This window comes from Myxocyprinus asiaticus, chromosome 21, assembly GCF_019703515.2.
Source record: "Myxocyprinus asiaticus isolate MX2 ecotype Aquarium Trade chromosome 21, UBuf_Myxa_2, whole genome shotgun sequence".
Classification (NCBI taxonomy): Eukaryota; Metazoa; Chordata; class Actinopteri; order Cypriniformes; family Catostomidae; genus Myxocyprinus; species Myxocyprinus asiaticus.
The window spans coordinates 39,273,340-39,286,324 of record NC_059364.1 but is presented as its reverse complement, the minus strand read 5'-3'; the positions used below and the strand labels follow the sequence as shown (position 1 = coordinate 39,286,324).

Here is a 12,985-nt window from a genome sequence, read left to right as displayed (position 1 = left end):
TGGTAGACACCATCACTCAGGCTAGGGCCCCCTCTACGAAGCGCCTGTATGCCTTGAAGTGGCATCTGTTCGCTAAGTGGTGTTCTTCCCGATGCGAAGACCCCCAGAGATGCGCAGTCGGATCAGTGCTTTCCTTCCTGCAGGAGAGGTTGGAAGGGCGGCTGTCCCCCTCCACCTTGAAGGTGTATGTAGCCGCTAGAGCGGCACACCACGACACAGTGGACGGTAAGTCCTTAGGGAAGCACGACCTGATCATCAGGTTCCTGAGAGGCGCCAGGAGGTTGAATCCCTCCAGACCATGCCTCGTCCCCTCATGGGACCTCTCTGTAGTCCTTCAGGGTCTACAGAGAGCTCCCTTTGAGCCCTTGAGTCAGCTGAGCTTAAGGCACTCTCTTTGGAGACTGCCCTCCTGACTACGCTCACTTCCATCAAAAGGGTAGGGGACATGAAGGCGTTCTCTGTTAGCGAATCATGCCTGGAGTTCGGTCCGGGATACTTTCACATAATCCTGAGACCCCGATCGGGCTATGTGCCCAAGGTTCCCACGACCCCTTTTAGGGATCAGGTGGTGAAGCTGCAAGCGCTGCCCCAGGAGGAGGCAGACCCAGCCTTGGTGTTGCTGTGTCCAGTGCGAGCTTTACGCATCTATTTGGATCGCACGCAGAGCCTTAGTAGCTCTGTGCAGCTCTTTGTCTGCTTTGGTGGACAGCGGAAAGGAAGCGCTGTCTCCAAACAGAGGATCGCCCACTGGGTCATTGATGCCATTGTGATGGCATATCAGGATCAGGACAAGCCACCCCCTGCGGGGTTACGAGCCCACTCTACCAGGAGTGAGGTGGCCTCCTGGGCCCTGGCCAGTGGCGCCTCTTTGGCAGACAGCTGCAGAGCAGTGGGCTGGGCAACACCCAACACCTTTGCGAGGTTCTACAATCTTCAGGTTGAGCCGGTCTCATCCCGTGTATTGGCAGGCGTGAGCAGGTAAGTTCCGGGACAACTGGCCGGGTGTACCGCTTGCGCATAGCGCCTTTCCCCTCCCTTGAGGTGAAGACATGCACTCTTGACTCCCAGTCATGTTCACAGACAGTGTTCCCTGGATGACTTTCCTCCTTAGCCCTCTTGCAGTTGAGTTTGAGGAGAAACTTGCTGACCAGCCCAGTAAATGCGTTTATGAGCCCCTGTACTGAGGTAGGTGCTCCACAAGTGCTGGTTCCCTGAAGGTGACCCCATGTGATATCTTCCGCAAAATCGTTTCCCTGTCGGCAAACTGCGTCTTCCTTGAGCAGAGGCCCCTCTGCCCCCGGTCACCATGCTCTGTAGAAACTCCTCCCCTTTGGGGTAGGATCTACCATGGGACCTCTCCACTTGACATACTTCTGACAAGACTTGGTAAGACCATGTGACGTATTCCACTCAAAATACCCCCCCCCCCTTTTTGGGCGGGGTGTGGTCTCTGCGGTGTCTTCCCCTTGGGAGGGACATCCCCTGACACAGACACTTATGGCTCCCAGTCAGTTAACAAATTCCACTCTTTTTGGGGAGAAAAGAGAGGAAAAGAAGCCTCGGCTGGGCTAGCCTGTCCCTATAGTTGGGCAGTTGACTTGTTCCTGATGGACCGTTCGACACTCATAAGAGCGTCGGGGGAGGTTATGTGACGGCCTGGTGTGCTGGCTACGAGGCACACAGCGGTCTGCCCATCACACACCACCAGTTCACGTAACACAGTTCAGATAGTTGTGGCATTTTGTATAGGGATCCCTAGTGTCACTACATCGACACAACGTCGAGTGAGTGACAGACAGGGAACGTACTGGTTATTTTTGTAACCTCCGTTCCCTGATGGAGGGAATGAGACGTTGTGTCCCTCTTGCCACAACGCTGTACTACCCGCTGAAATGGCCGGGACCTGGTCTCAGCTCCTCAGCACAAAACCTGAATGAGTGGTTGCGTACCAGCTCCTTTTATACCCGTATGTCTGGGGGAGTGGCATGCAAATTCCACTCGCAGTTCTCATTGGCCTTTTTTTTAAAAAGCAGAGGTGTTTGGGGCTCCAAAGAGTGACCCCTAGTGTCACTACATTGACACAACGTCTTGTTCCCTCCATCATGGAACGGAGGTTACGAAAGTAACCAGGATGTTTTCTCCAGATATAGCACTTGGATTTCAATCCAAAAAGTTATATTTTTGTCTCATATGACCATAAAACATTTTGCCACATGGCATCAGAATCCTCCAAGTGTTTTTTCACAGTGTGCAAACTAGATTTAGTATGGCACTTTTCAGAAGAGGCTTCTTTCTTACCACCCTGCCATACAGGCCAGCTTTGTGTAAAGCTTGGGAGATTATTGTCACATGTGCAGACCGGTCAATCTCAGCCAAAACGGCTTGTAAATCCTTCAAAGTTGCCTTTGGCCTCTTGATAACTTCCCTGATCAATTTCATCCTAGCACAGTCATCCGGTTTGGAGGAACAGCCTGATCTAGGCAAGAATTTGGTGGTCCCATGCGCTTTCCACTTTTTAGTAATGCTCTGAACGGTACTCTATGGTGTATTGCTTTATTTTTTCAGTGTATCAGTGTATAAAATTGTTTTTAAATCAATAATTTTTGTCTTATACCATGTCAAACCAGACATGACATAATAAAGTGACAAGAGCTAAAAGGTTTCTCTTCTATGCAGTGTGGGTGTAATCTGATTACAAATTAAATAGTTACTGTAATCTACAGTAATTACTTTCTAGTCAAAAAGTAGTGTAGCACATTGCATTTTAAATTAATGTATGAGATTACAATTACTGACTTAAATTTACATGCACATTTACATTTAGTCATTTATCCAAAGTGACTTACTAATGAGGACTTTCAAATAAGAAGTACTGTACATTACTTGGGCTATACATTTCTTAAATAATATTATTCATGTACAATACCTTTAAAACATGAATTAAGTTCATTTGTACATTTCATTTCTATGACTAACGATTCACTTAGTTGTTGTAAGGAAGAAACGTGTGGTGCTAAGTGTATGACTTGAGTGCAACAATAAACATGGAAATATAGACATCTGAATTAGAATTTATAACCAAAAATATTTTCTGTGAAACGTCCAATGTGAGCTCACTGGTCCAAAATCCAAATTCTCAGTACGTAAAACATCAAATATGTTGTGATTGGCTGTGATTGTCAGTGTCATGTTCAGACAAATTGCTTGTCGCTGGAATTACCGCATCATGTTTGGTTAGAGCACAGTATTAGTTTTAGTGTACGAAAATAAGCCTGGTCTATTGAAAAGGAGCAGCAGGAGTAAGATCGCACAAGAGAAACGCATAGAGAGAGATTCCACTGAAGAAAACAGAAGAGAAATGATTAATTGGATGCTCTCCAGCAGCAGACTGACAGAGAGCTGCACATGGTAAAGAGCTAGTGCATAAATAATAAGAGTGCATGACTCAGAGCTCTCCTACGGGGCCCGGCAGCCTTTGAAGTCCAGGAAATGTTGCCAAGATTAAGGACAGATATTTTTGATGAATTCATATACAGCTCAACACCCTCTGCTTGTTTTCCTTCCCCTGCTAGCTTACAAATGCTACTTCCTGACCGTACTGAGACAGTGCTCCATCTATTTTGTTGATTTATTGTATAATGGTAGAAACTGCATGCAGAGAAAAGCTGGACTGTTTGTCTGTAGGCTTCTGTCTTTCATCTTTGCCTATGTAAACATTCATCAAACAGACCGGACCACAAAAATAACCTGAAGATGCTAATCGTGCCATATTGAACTTGCCCTCACATTTAGCGGCCAATCACAATACAGGTACTTCAGACCTAGTCAACATGAGGAAGTAACAAAAGCATGCTTGACCTAGATCACAAATCTCAAATTTTCATTTTGCTTTGCCTGGGTCAAGGGCTGGGTGATATATAGAATATTCATGATATATTTGCCATTATTTTGTTGGCAATATATAATTAATAGAAGAAAAAAAAAATAACAACACTGTGATGAGGAGGAGGGTGTGGTCGGGCCATGAGGGTGCATGGCCGGCGCTGAGTCAACTAATCAATGGGAGAGAGAGAGATAAAGGGGAGCTGGAGATGCCAGTTCGGGAGAGAAAGAGACACACGCGGCCGCTGTGTGGGTGCGCATCTATGTGTTTTATGTTGTTTTAAGTTCATTTCTGTCATTAAAGTTTATGTTGACTGTTCTGTCGGTTGCCGCCTCTTCCTTGCCCATCCTTTACCTTTTACAAACACATGAATTCAAATTGCACAATTAATCATGCCCTCGGACCCATAATAGGAAATATTCCTACCATTTCAAGAGCAGTTCAAGTTTGAAGTACCACCTTCATGTTTTTGCGAGTCTCAGTCAGCAGTGGGCAGTAAGCTCAACTACAGCTGTATATGCAACAAACCACACTTACAGACAGCAGACAACACAAGATGAGGAGGCGTTTTTGTGTTCAAACACAGCTGGACGAAGCGCAAATCTGACTGCATGGGTCTTGTGACATTTGTTTTGACACATCCTAAAAATGCTGTTTATGATGCCACAATATTGTAATCTCTTTTAATTATCTGAATTATTATATTTATTATACATATTTATAATTTATAAATGCAGTTCTTTATAATTATTTAATTATAATATATATTAAATATATTATATATTTTCTCATGAAATACAGATTTTTTGGATATTGATTAAAAATATTTTAATTGATTGACAATGATTAAGCAACGTTATGAATGTTACAATGATTTTAATGCACTATTTGGCCATTACGTTTTCTAAAGGCCATGTCATAACCCCTTAAACTCTTTAGACCCCGCTGGTGGGTCCAAGGCCCCACTGCTATATCGCAAAAATAATAAATTCCGCTTAAAACTTTAAAATCTCCATATACATAAGTCAGGCATATGAGTAATCATTTGAGAGTTTAGAATCTGAACTTTTCAGAGATAACTGAGAGATCAGAGATCACTTCTGCATTTATGTTCCTTAAAATAACAAAATAAGGCCTCAAAACATTTGCATTGAAAATTAGCACCCCCCAGAGGAAATGGGGTAGAAATATTTATATAAACATAAAAGTCATTCACATAGAACATAAATTGGCAAGTCATATATCAAATGAAAGCTCTCACTCTCAGGAATGTGACTGTACAGTTGTCTTGTTGCCCTAATACCACAGTTCGAAAGATTTTCAAAAGAATCACAATGTGAAATATGATTTCTGTAAGACTTCAAATACAAAGTCTATTTTATGCTCCAATAACTGCGGCTGAAAGCCCCAAATAGCTTACCTTAGGAAGTTGTCTAAAAATTGAGCCATTGTTTACTTGTCTGTGAGCTTGCTTGGTTGAATAATCTAATGTTATATATTAGATGTCCAGAATAAAATGTGCCATCCAGAAGGAAAAGCATGCAAAACAAATCATCAGACAAATATGTTTTCAACTATTGATGATAAAACTTTATAAAATTAGACTGAATGTCTATGGACGAGCACATCTTTGAGGGCTAAAATGCATTAGAGTGCCACCTATATTTCAGATCTGTATAATGTGCTGGAATGTGATAGAGAATTTTTTTTCTAGTGCTTACTTCCATCTAGTGGAATAAAATTTGACTTTTCAAAGTGTGGTAGAATGAACAGAACCATAACTACATGTTTACAAATTAGGACAACAACAAAAAAAGTTTTTAAAAAATAAATAAATAAATCAGTTTATCATAAGATTATAAACACATGCAATATTATTTAATAACAATTGGAGTCTTTTTTTTATTTTATTTAGGCCATTGGGCAAAAATGCACCAGAGTTTAAGAGTTTTTATGTCCAGTGTCTCTGATTTAACCCTCAGAGACCCACTGAAGCACAATTACAACGTTTGTTTAAAGCAATTAAATACTACTTTTTTTAAATAATAATAAAATGTGCCTAAAAATCAAGATTTGCACACTGAATGCCTCAGCTTGCTAAAGTCACAAAAAGTTCAGACCAAGACAAAATATGCTTATGTGTATGATTTTAATATGATTTTTATTATCAGTGGCCTCCTAAAAACACTTTTTAGATGTAAAAAAGACAATATATCATGAATATCAATGATTGGGTCTCAAAAATGGCATTAGAGTTGGTAAATTCAATTCATTTCTTTGAATCAGTTCCAACTGTTTCAGTGAATCAAAACTCTGATTCACCAATTTGTTTGTGTTGTCAATTTAAAGTTAATCAACCTTTCTCTAAATATTATACAAAAGCTTGAACTGAACAGTTTATGACCTTCTTATCATTACTTACCTAACTCTAACCTATCCTCTGGAAAAAGCTATCCACTGGAAATCTTGCTCTTAATTTTTTGTTGAACAGAACAGAAATGACAGCTGAAACAATATGAAGTAAAAAATAGTCTTGAAGCACTTCCCTCTGTGGAATTTTTATTGTGATTACTTCAGTAAATCTAAAGTATGAGTGTGACGAGGAGGAGGGCGTGGCCGGGCCGAGAGGATGCACGCCTGGTGCTGAGTTGCCCCAATCAGCAGGAGAGAGAGATAAGGAGGAGCTGGAGATGCCAGAGGGAGAGAGGGAGACACACAGTGCTGTGTGTGTGTCGATGTGTGTGTTGGTTACGCTGAAAAGCAGTTTTATGTTGTGTTTTGTTTATTAAAAGTCTTTTTGGTTGATAGCTAAGACTAAAAAATAGTCTTGAAGCACTTCCCTCTGTGGAATTTTTATTGTGATTACTTCAGTAAATCTAAAGTATGAGTGTGATGAGGAGGAGGGCGTGGCCGGGCGGAGAGGATGCACGCCTGGTGCTGAGTTGCCCCAATCAGCAGGAGAGAGAGATAAGGAGGAGCCTGAGACGCCAGAGGGAGAGAGGGAGAAACACAGTGCTGTGTGTGTCGATGTGTGTGTTGGTTACGCTGAAAAGCAGTTTTATGTTGTGTTTTGTTTATTAAAAATCTTTTTGGTTGATAACTCGGTTCCCACTTCCTCCTTTCCGATGAACATGAGGCGTGTCTGCCACAGTGGTGTTGAAACCCAGGATTGGAGGAAGATGTGCCATCAGAGAGCCCTCGCTGCTGACGGAAGATCGTGACACCAAGGATACATGATCAGGTGGTACTGGAGTGGTTCGCCAGGAGGCGGAGGAGCCTGCTGCCGTTCGCCAGGAGGCGGAGGAGCCTGCTGCCGTTCGCCAGGAGGCGGAGGAGCCTGATGCCATTTGCCAGGAGGTGGAGGAGCCGCTGCCGTTCGCCATGAGTCAGAGGAGCCCGCTGCCGTCCCCCAGGAGGCGGAGGAGCTGCTGCCGTTCGCCAGGTGAAAAATCACATGCAAGATTTTTCACATGCAGGTTTTGCTAAAAAATTTCACTCAAACTGATATCATTTGTAATGAAAAATAAATAATTAAAATAGAAAAATGCAAAATCAAATATTTTCACAAGTGGACTCAAACTTCGGAAAATCACATACATACACGTTTTTTGTGGGGGGGTCTTGGGTACTGCCATTGACCAGGAAAATAAAAAATGGCACTTCATGTCAAAGTTTTCCGACCTCTGCTATAGACTTTAATAAGTCCTTTTGGGGTGTGTTGGGGACAGATCTTTTGGCAGTGATCAGTGAGAGTCTTGCTGAGGGGCAGCTGCCATTAAGCTGTAAAAGAGCTGTTCTTACTTTAATACCCAAAAAAAGGTGATTTAAAGAGGCCCTATTATGCTTTTGGGGATTTTACCTTTCCTTTAGTGTGTAACATAGCTCTTTGTGCATGTAAACAGTCTGCAAAGTTACAAAGCACAAATTCCACACAAAAGGGAGTTATTCTCTCCCACAGACAACACTGCTCAAGAACTACATGAAACGGCTGGATTGTAGTCTGCCGTAAAGTATCTACGCCACTATGTAACACATTTGCATAATGCCAGCCTATGGGCTAATTTGGCCCGCCCTTGAACAAACGTAGTTATAGCAGAGGCCAGGATGAGTTGGGTTAGTGTTGTCGCGATGTCGAGAAGATGCTATTTTCTTCACTGCGAAAGCAAAACCTCGGACTCGGACTCAAACTGGTGCAGCAAAAACAGACGCCACTGTTACCATCGTTACACTAGTGTTTACAGCTGTTAAGGAGGCCTGAAACTCAGTTATGGTAAAGGGTGTTACAATTCTGACATGCGGTTGACCAATCACAACAGACTGGGCCAACTGACCAATCAGAAAGGGGGGCTTTACTGAGACAGGAGTTAAAAAAGAGTGTTTCAGACAGATTATGAAGAGGGAGGAAAAGCAATGTACAGTATGAGAAAAAGAATGTGTTTTTTGAACATTAAAGCATGTAAACCTATTCTAGTAGACCCCCAAAATAAAATTATGAACCTGTAAATTAGCATAATATGAGCTCATTAAGAGAAATGGGTAACTAGCGACCTGTGTCCTTACTCTGTGCAGATATGAACGCTCTATCTAAGGCTCTTGCTCTCAGATTAAGAAAAGTAATATGATTCACACAGATCAATCTTATTGTCTACCTGGTAGATCTATTGTAAATAATATCTCATTTGTTTGTGATTTTTTTGGATTGCTCTAGTCATTTTGGAATTAAATGTGGTCTTATTTTATTAGATCAAGAGAAAGCTTTTGATCGCGTAGAGCACCAGTTTTTATGGAATACATTAAAAGCTTTTGGATTCTCCTCTAAGTTTATTGAAATGATACAAGTATTGTATGGGGGCACTGAAAGTGTCCTGAAAATCAACGGTGGCTTAAGTGCTCCTTTTAAAATAGAGCGTGGCATAAGACAAGGATGTTCCATTTCTGGTATGTTGTACTCAATAGCGCTTGAATCTTTGTTGATCAAATTTCGTGCTAAATTGATGGGATTCAAGATTGAAGAGGAATATCCTCCAATTCACCTAACTGCTTATGCAGATGATGTTAAAGTTGTAGTCCAAGGACAAGAAGATATAAGTAAAAAGTCTCAGTAAGCAAAAGAGTTTGAAATAATTTAATCTGCAAGAATAAATTGGGGGGGGGGGGGCACAGGTCTCATAATTGGTGATTGGAATAATAAAGAACCAATATTACCAGGTAATTTAAAGTGGGAAAGTTTTTAAAACTTGGCGTTTATTAGGGAGTAGAAAGGTGGTATGTAAAGTTCTTAGTTCTGGTTATTAGAGGAACCTATTGTTTATGGGGCAAGATTAGATGTTACATGGGAAGGAGCCCCAAGATTGAACGAAACCTTCACTAAAGCTCAAGTTATAACTGTGAAACATCTGACAGAGCTGGCAGGGACTGATTTCACTTATGTGGGTGCTTTGGCTGAGAGACTGAATATCCATTCTGCTCGTATAGTGGGACAGATTTTGGACAGATTTCGGAAAGCACTTTCTGAAGAGGAAAAACATTTGCTTGTAAAATGGACTGATGAAGAAGAAAGACCTAATCCAATCGATTGATTTCTTAATTTGGCAGAAAGACAAAAAATGGAAGAAGTAACTTCATAGTTCTTTAAGATGATCTGAGTGATACAGCTCTCTGATCTGTTGATGGAAAAACTATAAATTGTGTGTTAAAGTTCTGAACAAAGGAAAATTAATGGATAGATTGGATACCCCCAAGATAACTTATTTTGGAGTTGAGAGAGGAATAAAACCTGCATGGGAAGCACTTTATAAGCCACCGTTGACAAAAAATTGTCATGGTCCTGTCACTCTGTCAGTCTGGGTTTTGACTGACAGGACCGTGGCATTATTGTCCCATGTCTGTCTGTGTAACGATGCTTCTGGCAATGGCAATTGACGATGACGAAGTGTAGAGAACCCAAGTGCAGTTTATTATATAAGTGAAATCCAAAAACCCTAACCATAAACGTGATCTAACAAAAACATGAACTTGACATAAACTAGACTTGACTATGGCTTGACTTGACAACAAAGTTGTCCATTGTCTGTCTCTGTGTGAGTGCACGGTTTCAGTTGTATTCCCTGCCGTGTGCTCTTCGGTCTGTCTTGTTTCATGTCGGGAGCACGGTATCTGGATCCTGACTTCCTGTCTGGTTCAGTTTTGGTCTGTGTCGGGATCCAGACACTTGTGATTTATGTCTGTCTGTTATTGATGTGGGTGCATCGGCTTATGTCATCTTGGCAGCATTGCGCCTCGCTGTCTTCATGTTGTGCTGAGGTTCGATTACTTCGGTTTAAGGTGTCGGGTCTGTTTGTGGCTGAACTCTCGCACAGGTGTCCTGTCTTGTTTTTGTCGCCTCTTGCGTGCATCGCATGGCGTTTGCCTCGAGATGTACACTCAGGCTTCATTTAGTGTGAGAATGTGTGGCATAGATTTGTTTGCCGTTGCTACGCATTCTCTCATCTTGTTTGTCGGTTGGCATGGCCATATATTGACTTATTGCCTTGGTGATGTGCGCTCATGCATTCTGGTGTTTTGTTGTATTGTAAGAGCATGTGGCATTGTTCTGTTTCTGTATCGTCACGTGTCTCTCTGTCTTACGTCATACCCCGCCTCCTTGTTTGCCCATTATTAGTTTATTAGTCACACTTGCCCTGTCTTGTTAACCTGTTGATTTCTCTCCCTATTTTAGTGTCCTCGTGTTTGCTGTCCAGGGCCAGTTTGTCTTGTGTGTATTCCAGTCGGTCCTGTTCGTTGGACTTGTTAATCAGTCTTGTTTCCAGTCTTGTGTTTTCAGGGTCACAGTATTGATGATTCTCTCTCTCTCTATCAGCAGAACAACATATTTTTGGTCTGCAGCGCACCACTTTAAAGAAACAGCATACAGGTTTAGGAAAGACATGAGAGTAAATAATGACAAAATTTTCATTTTTGGGTGAACTATTACTTTAAGACCACATTGATGAGATTATACAGAGAAAAGATGAGATAAAATAAGAGTATCAGAGAGCAAAAGATGGAGAATAAGTTTGCTGTACAGGAAAATACTAAAATAAACTACTAAGAGCTATTCACAAGGTTAACACAAGGATAACTGGCCCATAAGATACATTTTTCCCATCTTGAGAAATCCACTTAAGCATCATGTGAAAGTGGCCATTGGCCAGGCAGCTGTAAAATTTATGTGTTCTGCCCACCACTGGTTCTCATGAGATAACTGCTTAGATGTCAGCGCTCCCCACAGCATGGCATTATCCACAGAGCAGGAGGAGACAAGCATTGAAATCTATTAATGGATGGGAATAACAAAATGGCCAAATAAAAAAATAAAAGACGATGTTTAATTGAGTGGCCGCATAGTTTTACTTACATGTTACTTGGATATTGTGTGTTAACTGTGTCCTTCACAAAGAATTTAATAACTGTAATAGGTATGGAATTTGTAATGAATTTATCAATTCCATTTTCGATTCTGATTCCTCCAAACAATTTAAATTCCTTAATGCTTCCATTAATGATTCTTACTAGATTTGAATTTCTATTGCATTTACTGCCCTCAGCAGTCTGTTGCTAAATGATATGCGCTGTAGATTTAAAACAAACAATTAGGGTCAATTGTTCTGGATTCAGACTACACTGGTCACACTGTGTTTCGTGCTGTAGTTTTAAAAGATCCAGTTCATAAGAGTCATTCGTTAGGGAATCAGACTATACTGGTCACACTGTGTGTTTCGTGCTGTAGTTTTAAAAGAACCGGCTCATAAGAGTCAGTCATTCTGGAATCGGACTACACTAATCGTGCTGTGCGTTTCAAGCTGTAGTTTTAAAAGATCCAGCTCATAAGAGTCATTAATTTAGGAATCGGACTACACTAATCACGCTGTACAAGCTGTAGTTTTAAAAGATCCAGCTCATAAGAGTCATTCGTTCTGGAATCAATCTACACTTGTAGTGTTGTAGATTCAATAGTGGGGCAGCATCACTGCTGAATAGCAGCATGAAACACTGAGTATTTTAGTATGGTGTTGGCGGATAAATTCATGTTATAGTACTGTTAATGGAACCAAAAGTCATAAATATCAAATCATCACTAAAGAAATGTAACCTGTATTTTAACAAACCCTTAATACTAAGTATTAAATTTTGCCGTGTAACTCATTCCACACCTTTTGGGCTATAGACATGAACGATACCTCAAATCTTGCAGCTTGATGAGGAGAGGTGACCTATTACTTTTTAAGCAATCAGATATTGTCTTAGCAATCAGAATATTTTTACCTGGTTTACAATAAAACCATAGATGTTCAGAGGAGGGACCCGAGCCATATCAGAATATCAAAGCTACCTAATGACCAGCCAAAACACCCTACCGACAACCCAGCAACACACAAGCATCCATCTAGAACATCCTATCATCGTGTTAAAAATACACAGAACACCTCAATACCCACACAGCAATAATCTGGCAATCACCCACAACACCAGAGCATTGAGTCAGCACATTATGCACAGGCAAGCACCACTAACATTTTCTTCAGAACATATATAAAATATATATTTTTAAATCTAATATTTCCTCTTGAAGAGCGAAGCCTTCATGGTTCTATTTCATTTACAGTTAGCGGCAAACAAGAGCCTTGTAATGTATAAATCAGAACTGTTATGTTATTTTTAGCCAGGTTGAGTACACTTTAGTTCTGCTTTTACCCATTCAGAATACACTAAATCATCACAGAAGACTTCATCTAATAAAACTGTCACTGGCATTATCATGATGCATCGTTTAAGCTCTGAGACCTCATTGGTTCACATGAGCATCTTGTGTAGATATATTATATAAATTATATAGATATATATAAATTTTTGCCCCACAGTCCAAGCAGCAAACCAGTATGTCTTTATCTCCAGTTGTGTTATCCATTTGTTTTTCTGGCATACATCTTGAATGTTCTTAAGCCTATAGAAATGTCACACAGCACAACCACATTTACTCAGTGCCTTTTGGGCTGTTCTTTGTTTGTGACCAGTGAACCAATATGCTGGAAAATTGAAAATACACATTCAAAAGACTAAACA

General features: G+C 41.0%; 2 protein-coding genes across 6 annotated transcripts in view; both read right to left on the bottom strand.

Annotated features, from left to right (window-relative positions):
• Positions 1-12,985, bottom strand: part of LOC127412406 (prosaposin-like) — a 245,168-nt gene that overhangs the window by 136,237 nt on the left and 95,946 nt on the right. For 2 of the 3 annotated variants that reach the window (XM_051648729.1, XM_051648731.1), the window contains exon 1: positions 4,534-4,537. The exons of the other annotated variant lie outside the window; for it this stretch is intronic. The gene's annotated coding sequence lies outside the window, so the exon portion shown is untranslated. Of the gene's footprint in view, positions 1-4,533; positions 4,538-12,985 lie in introns of those variants that run through there. 3 annotated transcript variants of the gene reach the window in all.
• LOC127412411 (synapse differentiation-inducing gene protein 1-like) overlaps positions 1-12,985 on the bottom strand; it is a 55,001-nt gene that overhangs the window by 9,749 nt on the left and 32,267 nt on the right. The window lies entirely within an intron of this gene.